The following is a 9524-nucleotide window of genomic DNA, read 5'->3' as shown; positions in this document are numbered from 1 at the left end:
GGTTCTCCATGACTACTATGCCCTGCTCGACCACGACCATAGCCAACTTGAGATATAATATTCTTTTGGTGCAGCATTTGTGGAACCTAACCTCTACCACTACCGCAGTATCCTCCTCCACCCTCATCATTGCTTTTGCCGTTCATTCTCCATGACTTCAATTGAAGGAGTCCATACATCATTTAGGAAGTTTCACTTCTCTCCCTATATTATGATTATTTATCAATCTTTGTCAATATATCTCTCTTTGTACATTGAGGGCAATGTACATCTTAAGTGTGAGGGGGTCTTTCATATCATCGTTAGAAATCCCTGAATTTTTTCTTATTCTCATTTGATCTTCTCATGCCATGATTAGAATAAATTTTGATTAATTTATTATTTTTATTGATATGTCTTGAATTGAAACTTAGGCATTCATGCATTGATTGTTTAAACTTTAAGATATTAAAGAATCAAGTAAGATAAGTTGACTTTTGAATTTAAAATTTTATAGGTTGTTTCTCCCAAGTTTAGGTATTACCTTGAGTTGAAATTCACAAGTTTAAACATCAAAAAGACATAATTTTTGTGAGATTTTAAGCCTTTAGAGCATCTATTATTTCTTTCATGGTCACTTTTATTGTTGCTTTGAGTGCGTCAATCATGATTTGTTATTAAAGAACTTGCTTGATTATGCATGTCATGACCACACCATTTGATTTGATATGTCAAGATGATAAAGGCACTTAGGACTAACCCACTCACTCCATAAAAGCCTACCTTTACAATTAACCCTTAGTGAACCCTCTTGAGCCTAACAAACCGTTCATTGATTTACCCCTAATATTAACCAATAACTCATTATTGTTGAAATCCCCTAAATTAATTTGATCCCTATTTTTGTCAAGATTTGAGTTGGAATAATTTCTTATCTATGTTTTATTCTATTTTGTATTTTGACTTGTTCTTAAAAAAAACATTCATACTTACATATTAGTAGCAATTCGATTTTGTTGAGCCGCAGTATCTAAATTCCATCTCCTGAGAAGAAACTCACTTGTACTCAATTGATGTTTAATTACTTTTTCAAGTTAGGCAATCTTCAATTCAATCTCGATTCAACCCTTTTGTTTCATCTTGTGACCACACCCCCTAACCAAAGCCACGTTACAACCCTTTAAAGACCTTTTGATTGATGTACATCTCAATATATAGTTGTCAAGATTTGATTTTCATGCAAGCCTATGGTAATAACTTTTCATTATTGACAATTACGTGCTTCATGTATTGTCCTTAAACACCTCGAGTGATTTGTGTGAATCTTTAGTGAGGATGTGAAACTTTGTGATATTTTGAGTCGAAGGCAATTACTTAGATGAGGGGAGACACCTATGCTTTCATGATAAAATACTCAACTTGGAATGTTTGAAACTTTGATGTTCTTTCAGTGAAATTCTCAATGTACTATTACTTATGGATTATTTTGAGATATTATTAATAGGAATTATAAGTTAAGAAGAATTTATTTTGATTGTGAGTTGAAGGTTTTGCTTGAGGACAAGCAAATGCTTAAGTGTGGGGGTGTTTGATAAACCGTAATTTATACATATTTTTACCTCATGCTTAACACATTTTATGGATGATTTCTCCTTATATTTGGTGAATTCGATGCTCCTAATCCTTTAATTTCATGTTTTATACTTAGGTGAGCATAAGAGAGTAAAAGGATCGAGAAACAGGCCAGAAAAGGAGAAAACGAGCAAACGTGGGAAATCAGCATGACCTAAAGTTCACCACACGGGTAGACTACATGCTCGTGTAGGTTTAATAGGCTCTGGTATAGCCTAAACCTCTTCACACGGGTTGACTACATGGCCATGTCCCTTTGGCAAGGTCGAAGCATGATTTACACAGGTAAATCACATGTCCGTGCCCATTTAACAGCCTTGACCACGTCCTTAAGTAATCGCACACGGGCGGGTCACACAGGCATGTCCCTGTCGAGCCCAAGTGTAGTCCAATTCAGAAAAGGCCAATTTTGAGGGCTCTTAGGCTTTCCAAAGCCTATTTGGACACCTGAGGAGGCACTTAGATGGGGGGCGAAGAGTAGAAAGCAAGGAATTACTCAAGGAAAGCCGATTGATCCATCTTAAGTGCCGATTCATCATCAAGACTGGAGATCTCCTTTCAAGTTCCTTCAGGAGTTTTGGGTTTTCTTATGTTTTGTTATATTTACGCTTTTGAGATATTTTCTTTCATAAATGTGAACTAAACCCTCTAGACACCTAAGGGGAATGAAACCTAAGACAGATCTTTATTATTATCTAAATTGTATGATAAATATTTGACTTGTTCTTAATTATGTGTTCTTAATTATTTTTTAATATTCCAGGATATTGATTCAAGTTAGCGCTCTTATTCAGAGGAGGAATTGACCCTGTCTAAGAGTAAAATTATCATAATTAAACGGAGTTGATTGCGCGCCTAGAGATAGCGTGACAAGATTTTGCCAGATTAGGGTGAAACCTAATAAGGGAATCCATAGATCGAGTTAATGCAATTCTAGGGTGTTAATTAGAAAGAGATTTCAATTATTCAATGATAAACCATAATTTATACATATTTTTACCCCATGTTTAACAAATTTTGTGGATGATTTCCTATTAGAATTGGTGAATTTGATGCTCCTAATGCTTCAATTTCATGTTTTATACTTAAGAGAGCATAGAAGAGCGAAAGGAATGAGAAACAGGCCAAAACTGAAGAAAATGGGCCAAAGTATGAAATCAATACGGCCTGGACCTCCTCACACGGGCAGACCACACGGCCATGTCAATTTGGCAGGCTCGAGCATGGCCTGAAGTAATCGCACACGAGCGTGTTACACGGGTGTGTCCCTGCCGAGCCCAAGTTGAGTCCAATTTGGAAAAGGCTAATTTTGAGGGTTCTTAGGCATTCCAAAGCCTATAAATTCACCCTAGAGGAGGAAGAAAAGGGGGGCACAGAATGGGGAGTAAGGAATTACTCCAAGGAAGCCGATTGATCCATCTTAGAAGCCGAATTCACCATTAAGACTGAAGATCTCTCCTCAATTTCCCCTTCAGGAGTTTTGGGTTTTCTTTATGTTTTGTATTCTTTATTATTCTGAGATGTTTTCCTTTATAGTTATGAACTAAATCCCCTAAATACCTAAGGGGAATGAAACCTAAGACTTGTTATTATTTTCTAAATTGTATGATAAATATTTAACTTGTTCTTAATTATGTGTTCTTAATTCTTGTTTTGATATCCCAGGATACTGATTCGAGATAAGCTCTTATTCAGAGGAGGAATAGACCCTGTCTAAGAGTACATTTTTCATAATTAAGTGGAGTTGATTGCGCGCCTAGACATAGGGTGAAAGATTTTGCCAGATTAGGGTGAAACCTAAAAAAGGGATCCATAGATCGAGTTAATGCAACCCTAGGGTGTTAATTAGAGAAAGGTCTCAATTATTCAATTTAGGGATTAGACATTATTAGTCTTTAATAGGGATAATAACATAACTTAGGGATCTCTACGGAACAAGTTAAATGAATAAATTGTCCGATTCAGAGCCAAAATAACAAGTACAGTCTAGGTGGATTTTTCCTTAGGTATTGTCTTAATTCAATCGATTTTCGCAAAAGCAATTCCCCAATTCCATTCTCTGTAAATTCTTAGTTTAGATAATTAGTTAGTTAAAACAAAAACCTCTTTATTCTTAGGCTAGATAATAAAAAGACAGTCATTACTAGTACTTTTTCTTCCTTTGGGTTCGACAATCCGGTCTTGCTAAAACTATACTACTGTTCTATAGGTACACTTGCCTACATCGCGATAATAGTTAGTTTCAAGAATGATTAATTATAAATATTTAAAACCTATCATGAAATAACGCGATCAAGTTTTTGGAGCCATTACCGGGGAACTAAAATATTAGGAACACTCAATTTTTATTACTTTAGCCATTTATTTTTCTTGCAATCTAATTTTATTTTTTAATTTTATTCTAGTTTACTAATTTTCTTTTTCTTTCTTCTGACAGGTTTTTATAGTTTATGACTAGAAGAAACCCGTCAGGACCACTACTTTTTGACAAAGAAATCGATCGCACAGTCCGCAGAAACCAAAGAGAAATAAGACGAAGCCTAAGATACACAGAGAACGAGCACGAAGACGATACTCAACCCCCAACCGAAGAGATGGTTGAAAACCAAGACAATCAACTACCTCCTGCAATTGCGATTAATCAAAATCCTGCTCCACGTACTATGTATGATTATGCTAAACCTTCTTTAACAGGAACTGAATCGAGCTTAGTTAGACTTGCTGTAGCTGCAAATATTTTTGAACTAAAACCTAACACTATTCAAATGATACAGCAATTTGTTCAGTTTGATGGTTTGCAAGATAAATATCCCAACGCTCACTTAGCAAACTTTTTGGAACTATGCAATACATTTAAATTTAATGGCATTTCTGACGATGACATTCATCTTCGGTTATTCCCATTCTCATTGAGGAACAAAGATAAATAGTGGTTGAACTCGTTACCACGAGGGTCAATTACTACTTGGGAACAAATGATCGAAAATTTTTTACTAAAATATTTTCCGCTAGCTAAAACGGCTAAATTACGTAATGATATCTCTTCTTTTATGCAAATGGATTTAGAAACACTCTACGATGCATGGGAGAGATACAAAGACCTTTTGAGAAGGTGCCCTCACCATGGGTTACCGCTTTGGCTTCAAGTTCAAACATTCCATAATGGCCTGAGTCCTTCAACTCGGCAAATGGTTGATGCAACTACTGGCGGAACCATCAATAATAAAACACCTGAAGATGCTTATGAGTTCATAGAGGAGATGTTATTGAATAACTATCAGTGGCAAGTCATGAGGACCAAGCCAACAAAAACAGCCGGTGTTTATAACGTCGATTCGGTCCCCATGCTCTCTAATCAGGTAGAACTCTTGCATAAGAAAATTGATGGTTTTCTTAGTTCTTCACAGGTTCACCTAGTAATGCAGTGCGAAGTAAGTGGATGTGGAACAAGCCATTCGGAATACCAACCTTATGGCCACAACATGGATAACGAGCAATTAAATTCCTCGACCTCAAAACAATCCATATAGTAACACTTGTAATGCAAGTTGGAGGAACCACCCAAATTTCTCATGGGGAGGCCAAGGAAATCAACGACCACCTTCGGGCTACCAACACCCACCCTATCAATAGGAAAATAAGCCAGAACTTGAAGAGATGCTCACAAAGTTTATCTCGATGTTAGAAACCCGTTTCTAGAACACCGAGACAACACTTAAAAAACAACAAGCATCGATCCAAGGGCTCAAAACTCAGATAGACCAGCTTTCCAAACTAATCTTCGAACGACCACAGGGGAGCTTGCCAAGTAATACTGAACCTAACCCAAGGGAACAGCTTAACGCGATTAACATTCAAGATGAAGAAGGATTTGTTGAGCCTGAGCCAGAACCGAGGCAAGAAACTATGATAAGCAAAGGTCAAGGTGAGGTAGATCACAATAAAAACAAATCGATGAATGTCGAATATAAACCTCGTGTGCTATACCCCAACGCGACAAGAAAAGACCGCTCAAATGAACAATTTGGTAAATTCCTTAAACTCTTAAAAAAATTACATATTAACTTACAGTTTAATGAATCTCTTTTAGTAAATAAGCGGAAGATGGACGAGGTATCGCATGTGGAGCTAAACGTAGTTTGCTCAGCTATTCTTCAGAATAAACTACCCAACCAACTTAAAGATCCAGGGAGTTTTACAACTCCTTGCTTAATTGGTAGTTTAGATGTTAATAATGCATTAGCTGATTTGGGGGCTAGTATTAACGTCATGCCTTACAAAATGTTCAAACAATTAGGTCTCGAGAAACCCAAACAGACTAGGATGAGCATTCAATTAGTAGATAAAATAATAAGATTTCCTAGGGTTATTATTGAAGATGTGCAAGTTAATATTGATAAATTTATATTTCCCATTGACTTCATTGTTCTAGACATAGAGGAGGATAGCAACACTCCTTTAATTCTAGGAAGGCCCTTTTTCGCAACTGCTAAAAAAATTATTGATGTTGGCACAGGTGAAGTCACACTCCGTGTGGAAGACGAAACAATCACCCTTCAAGCTCACAATTCTGGCAACACAATGTAAATTGAAGGTGATCGCCTAAACCATTCTACTAAAACTAACAATATGGTGCAACCTACTTTGCAAGAAATGAGTCTAAAGGAAGTACATGAACCATTTTCAAGCAATAGTAGAGGACCCATTCATGAAGATTGAAGGCTACAAATCGAGAAGCTAGATGAATGGCAGACGCATAAATCGAGAACACCTGACAAACCGAATCTACGACAGAACAAGCTCAATCCCTTTCCAAATCAACTTAAGGTCAGAGATAGTCTTATTAGATGCCATAGATCCCTACATTGTCGCTACCACATTGAATAAAGAAATCCCTCTTACGGTACTCAGTATTTTCCCATTCGGTATGGTCGAGGTGAGTCATAACAAGTTCGGCACTTTTAAGGTAAACAACACCCGTTTAAAACCTTATTTTGATGAGATCAATAGCAGGAATGAGGAGTATAAACTCAACAAACCGCCATGATCATTCAACGGAGAGGTAAGTCGAGCTTAGACTATAAATAAGTGCTTCTCGGGAGGCAACTCGAGCACTAACTGTATTAACTTCTTTAAAATTTAGTCTTCAACATCTAACTTACTAACAGAGCGCTTTAATATAGGTTTTCCACAGGGACACGGCCAAGAGCACGGGCGTGCTTAGGGCTGTGTGAAAACAAGACAACAATTTTTCCCAAACACAGGCTACGATAAAATGCCACGACCGTGAGACATGGCCGTGGTCGAACCTGCCAAAACAACACGGGGGTGAGACACGCCTGTGTGGAAGAACCGTAGGTGAACCTGTTAAAACATCACGGGAGTGCGACACGCCTGTGTTTAGCACCCGTGTTCAAACCTGTTAGATTGGCACGGGCATCGGTCTGAATACACGGGCATGAGAGAAATGAATGAAGCTAGACATGGTCATTCGACACGGCTGTGTGCACCCACACGCCCAAGGTACACGGGCGTGGGGCAAATCTCAAACGTGCCCAAATTCAAAATTCACGAATCACACAGGCTGAAATTGGGGAACACGGGTGTGTTACTTTGCCATGTGTCAAAAAATCTATAAATACCCTGCACTTTTCATTGTCTTCCCCACTCAAAAACCCGAACCCTAGTCGCTGCAATTCCACACGGCCTCCTTGCCACGCCCGTGCGCTGCCTCCAACTCCATTTTTTGAAGCCCATTCTCCTCTTTCTAGCGTTTGTTCAGTCTTTTCTCATTTATTCTTACTAATTTCTAGGGCTTTTCATGTTCCTTTCTTATTTTTATCATACAAATGTTATATCTAGAATAATTATTATCTTTCTAATGTTAAAATTCTTACTCAATTATGATTTCTCTACTTTATTTGATTAGTTAAAATTAAATGTTCATGATTAGAACAATATATATACTCATGCCTTTAGTGTTAACATTTTTTCATCTGTCACACAGATTGTATTCCATGAAATTCCTTGCCATTTTTATGCCATACAATTGATTGCTTTGATTAACTTGTTAGTCTAAGTAGTTGTTGAAATTATGATTGTTATTTACAAATTATCTTCATTTTACTTTGATCATTCCTCAAATTGAATTAATGATTTTTTATCGCAGGTACCATGTTTTCTTCACGAGGAAAGAAAACAGTCGTACCTGTTTCGAAGAAGAGGAAGGGAGCGACATCTTTCACGGGTCCAACCACGAAAATTAGTCACCCTCTCCTACAGTTCCCCCGAGGGCCCCAAGAAGAGTTTGTCCAAATACTTTGGGCCCGACCTTTAATTGCGAACCGCTGCATCGACTGGGCTGCCGCAGCTCAAGTTTAGTTGGCTGATGTGATTCGGGCCCTCCTAACCACCGACCCCTTGTGAGCTATTCTTTGGGATCATCGAATCAACATACCTCGAGCTCACGATGGAACTATGCTCAACATTCCATCTTCAAACCGTAATGAAAAATTACGATGATCCCGGCACGGTCCAGTTTCGCCTAGGCGGGTTAGTCCTCCAGCTAAGCGTCCCAGAGTTCGGTGCTGCACTGGGCTTATATACGAAAAAGTTCAAGGAGGAGAATGAACTACATGCTCTCACTCGCCACATACATTTCTCGCCACATACATTTCTCTCCCTCGAAGTGCTAGCACACTTTGGCCCCTAGCGTAGACTCCTACAATCCCAGCCGCTCTAAGGCTTCAGTTCTCCCACCATCCCTGAGGTACCTACATGCCATTTTGGCTCACTCGATTATAGGGAAGCAAGAGAGCACTGGCTTTGTCAACACTCACAACGCCTACTTCTTATGGTGTATGTCGCACGGGCACGTCATTGACCTTGCCTATTACATCACCCTCGCGATTCAGTAGCAGACGGAGTGGCATAGGAATGGGGTCATCTTCATTGGCCCTTATGTTACTCTATTGGCTCGACACTTCGGGCTCCTCAGCACCGCGACCCAAGAATCATCCCTTACCCTCATCGGCCAAATGTCTCCACAAGGCATCTTGAGCATGCTTAGCATGAGGATGATCGAGAGGCACTAAGGAACCTACCCTCCCCAATATCGTCTCACCCAATCTACTGAGAAGGAAGCCTACGAGGACATTCCTGATGATGTCCCTCAACAGCATGAGGACCCACCGATTCAGCCACCACCACCCTCACGTCCAGTTCATGCGGCGGCTTCATATGCTGACATCTCCGAGTGCCTCACTAGATTCGGGCGGCAGTGTTTTCAATGATTTGGCAACATTGATGCTACTCTACAGCAGATTTTTCAGCACCTCCACATCTCATCGCCAGACCCACCTCGCGAACCATCCAACGATGAAGATGTTTAAAAACATTTATTTATTATTTTATGTTTTTAATTTTAATTAAAACTAATTTTTATTTTTATTATTAGATTTTAGAATTTTATTTTTAATTATCAATTTTGGTTATTTCTTTATGAGTAATTATTCTTCCTAATATCCTTTAAAAAGTTCCTGATTTTATTACAGTTATATAGAGCTCTTAAGCTCATCATCGCATAGGAACTAACAACTCCACCGGGAAAGGTTCTTCACGACTGCCATGTCCTAATCGACCACGACCATAGCTACTACTTGATATAATATTCTTTTGGCACAGGACTTATGGACTAATGAACCTCTACGACTGCCGGAGTATCCTCCTCTACTCTCGAACCGATTACTCTCCAAAACTCCAGTTCGAGGAATTCATCATACAGGAAGTTTCACTTCTCTCCCTATCTTATTTTTATACTCTAATATCTATCTTTGTACATTGAGGGCAATGTACATCTTAAATGTGGGGGGTATTTATTTCATTATCCGAAAAATCCCTGAATGACTACCTTG

The 9524-nt window shown here is 38.6% G+C and overlaps 1 non-coding gene across 1 annotated transcript; it reads right to left on the bottom strand.

Annotated features, from left to right (window-relative positions):
• Window positions 1–4634: 4634 nt before the first annotated feature.
• On the bottom strand, window positions 4635–4741 carry LOC121209176 (small nucleolar RNA R71). Its single transcript, XR_005904293.1, has one exon. It is a non-coding gene; the product is annotated as a small nucleolar RNA R71 (small nucleolar RNA).
• Between the last annotated feature and the right edge of the window lie 4783 nt (window positions 4742–9524).

Source organism: Gossypium hirsutum, chromosome A10 (genome assembly GCF_007990345.1).
Source record: "Gossypium hirsutum isolate 1008001.06 chromosome A10, Gossypium_hirsutum_v2.1, whole genome shotgun sequence".
Classification (NCBI taxonomy): domain Eukaryota; kingdom Viridiplantae; phylum Streptophyta; class Magnoliopsida; order Malvales; family Malvaceae; genus Gossypium; species Gossypium hirsutum.
The sequence above is the reverse complement of the archived record's forward strand: the minus strand, read 5'-3'. Positions and strand labels throughout refer to the sequence as shown.